This window comes from Chiloscyllium plagiosum, chromosome 48 (genome assembly GCF_004010195.1).
Source record: "Chiloscyllium plagiosum isolate BGI_BamShark_2017 chromosome 48, ASM401019v2, whole genome shotgun sequence".
Lineage (NCBI taxonomy): Eukaryota > Metazoa > Chordata > Chondrichthyes > Orectolobiformes > Hemiscylliidae > Chiloscyllium > Chiloscyllium plagiosum.
In genome coordinates this window covers 1,550,267-1,553,613 of record NC_057757.1, presented here as the reverse complement: position 1 = coordinate 1,553,613, position 3,347 = coordinate 1,550,267, and the positions used below count along the sequence as shown (strand labels likewise).

Genomic DNA, 3,347 nt, shown 5'->3' with positions numbered 1-3,347 from the left:
GATGGTATTAGGCAAGAACTTTCAAAAGCTGATTGGAGGCAGATGTTCGCAGGTAAAGGGACGGCTGGAAAATGGGAAGCCTTCAGAAATGAGATAACAAGAATCCAGAGAAAGTATATTCCTGTTATGGTGAAAGGAAAGGCTGGTAGGTAGAGGGAATGCTGGATGACGAAAGAAATTAAGAATTTGCTAAGACAAAGAAGGAAGCATATGTCAGGCATAGACAGGATAGATGGTGTGAATCCTTAGAAGAGTATAAAGGCAGTAGGAGTATACTTAAGAGGGAAATCAGGAGGGCAAAACGGGGACATGAGATAGCTTTGGCAAATAGAGTTAAGGAGAAACAAAGGATTTTTACAAATACATTAAGGTCAAAAGGGTAACTAGGCAGAGAATAGGGCCCCTCAAAGATCAGCAAGGCGGCCTTTGTGTGGAACCGCAGGAGATGGGGGAGATGCTAAACGAGTATTTTGCATCAGTGCTTACTGTGGAAAAGGACATGGAAGATATGTAAGGAAATAGATGGTGACATCTTGAAAAATGTCCATATTACAGAGGAGGAAGTGCTGGGTGTCTTGAAACACATAAGAGTGGATAAATCCCCAGGACCTGATCAGGTGTACCCAAGAACTCTGTGGGAAGCTAGAGAAGTGATTGCTGGGCCTCTTACTGAGATATTTGTATCATCGATAGTCACAGATGAGGTACCAGAAGACTGGAGGTTGGCAAACGTGTACCACTGTTTAAGAAGGGTGGTAAAGACAAGCCAGGGGATTATAGACCAGTGAGCCTAATGTCGGTGGTGGGCAAGTTGTTGGAGGGAATCCTGAGGGACAGGATGCACATGTATTTGGAAAGCCAAGGACTGATTAGGGATTAACATGGCTTTGTGCGTGGGAAATCATGTCTCACAAAGTTGATTAAATTTTTTGAAGAAGTAACAAAGAGGATTGATGAGGGCATAGTGGTATATGTGATCTATATGGACTTCAGTAAGGTGTTTTCTTCGAGAAGAAAGTGAGGACTGCAGATGCTGGAGATCAGAGCTGAAAATGTGTTGCTGGAAAAACGCAGCAGGTCAGGCAGCATCCAAGGTGTAGGAGAATCGACGTTTCGGGCATGAGCTCTTTCCTGAAGAAGGGCTCATGCCTGAAATGTCAATTCTCCTGCTCCTCGGATGCTGCCTGACCTGCTGCACTTTTCCAGCAATACATTTTCAGTTCAGTAAGGAGTTTGACAAGGTTCCCCATGGGAGACTGGTTAGCAAGGTTAGATCTCATGGAATACAGGGAGAACTCACCATTTGATATAGAACTGGCTCAAAGGTGGTGGTGGTGGGTTGTTTTTCAGACTGGAGGCCTGTGACCAGTGGAGTGCCACAAGGATCGGTGCTGGGTCTTCGACTTTTTGTCATTTACATAAATGATTTGGATGCGAGCATAAGAGGTATATTTAGTAAGTTTGCAGATGACACCAAAATTGGAGATGTAGTGGACAGCGAAGAGGGTTACCTCAGATTACAACAGGATTTGGACCAGATGGGCCAATGGGCTGAGAAGCGGCAGGTAGATAGGATAGTGAAGAAGGCGTTTGGTATGCTTTCCTTTATTGATCAGAGTATTGAATATCAGAGTTGGGAGGTCATGTTGCGGCTATACAGGACATTGGTTAGGCCATGGTTGGAATATTGCATGCAAATCTGGTCTCCTTCCTATCGGAAATGTATTGTAAAACCTGAAAGGGTTCAGAAAAGATTTACAAGGATGTCACCAGGGTTGGAGGATTTGAGCTATAGGGAGAGGCTGAACAGGCTGGGGCTGTTTTCTCAGGAGCATCGGTGGATGAGGGGTGATCTTATAGAGGCTTATAAAATCATGAAGGGCATGGGCAGGATAAATAGACAAAGTCTTGTCCCTGGGCTGGGGAGTCCAGAACTAGAGGTTTAGGATGAGGGGGGAAAGATATAAAAGGGACCTAAGGGGCAACTTTTTCACGCAGAGGGTGGTACATGTATGGAATGAGCTGCCAGAGGAAGTGGTGGAGGCTGGTACAGTTGCAACATTTAAAAGGCATCTTAATGAGTACATGAATAGGAAGGGTTCAGAGGGATATGGGCCAGGTACTTGCAGGTGGGATTAGATTCGGTTGGGATATCTGGTTGGAATGGACAAGTTGGTCCATGCTGCACATCTCTATGACTGTATGCCTCTAAAACTGGATAATAATGGGCAAGATACATGAATGAGGAAAAACTGGATTATGGGCAGCAAACTGCATATTGAAGGAAATGTAGATAATGGAGAACCCCATGGATAGTGAAGTAAACTGTATACTTAAAGTCAAGCTGTAAAATGGAGGAAAAAGTGGATTATAGATTAGATTACTTACAGTGTGGAAACAGGCCCTTCGGCCCAACAAGTCCACACCTACCCTCCGAAGAGCAACCCACCCAGACCCATTCCTCTACACCTAACACTACAGACAGTTTAGCATGGCCAAATCCACCTAACCTGCACATCTTTGGACCGTGGGAGGAAACCGGAGCAAACCCACGCAGACAATGTGCAAACGCCACCCAGACAGCTGCCTGAGGCAGGAATTGAACCGGGGTCTCTGGCGCTGTGAGGCAGCAGTGCTAACCACTGTGCCACCATGCCGCCCTAATCGAGTATGTAGTAGAGACAGTAAATGATAATGGGCAGCAAAATGAATAATGGGAGATGAGCTTGCGAATACAGGGCAGTTTGGAGATTTGAATCAAACTGGTTATTGAAGGACATTGAAGACATTAAAGTGTCCAATCATCCATGATCGTATTAAATAACAGAACAGGCTTAACGGGCTGAATAGCCTATTCATGTTCCAATGTTTCTATGACAGCTGGATAATCAAGTTCAAACTCAATAATTTAGGTCAAAACTAGATAGAATTGGCAATGAGGCTACTCTGTATTTTGGAGTTCAAACAAGGAAATAGAGACAAAATTAGATAATGGTGGACTAAAAGGATAATAGAAACAAACATCCATAACACAATTCAACAGAATAGGTAAGATCATTGAGTGTAGGATAGGATGGATATTGGAAATGTAATTTAATAATTGAAGACAATGTGGAGATGGAGGATAAAATGGGTAATGCAGGTGAAATTGGATAGAATTGATAATGTTGTGACACTTGATAATGAAAACAAAACCTGATGATGGGAGATTGCATGGTTATGAAGGATGCTGCATAAAGCAGTCGGCCTGGAAAGGTTGATTCAGTTTGGAATAGGTCCACCTGCTCACTCTCTGGGAGAACCTGGTCAGTTGTTCCAGTTTGTTGTTTGTTAGTTCCACAATGTAC

General features: G+C 43.8%; 1 protein-coding gene across 1 annotated transcript in view; it reads left to right on the top strand.

The window, feature by feature from the left end:
• The window catches only part of LOC122544376 (mucin-3B-like), a 57,494-nt gene that overhangs the window by 1,424 nt on the left and 52,723 nt on the right, over positions 1–3,347 (top strand). The gene's annotated exons all lie outside the window — the stretch shown is intronic.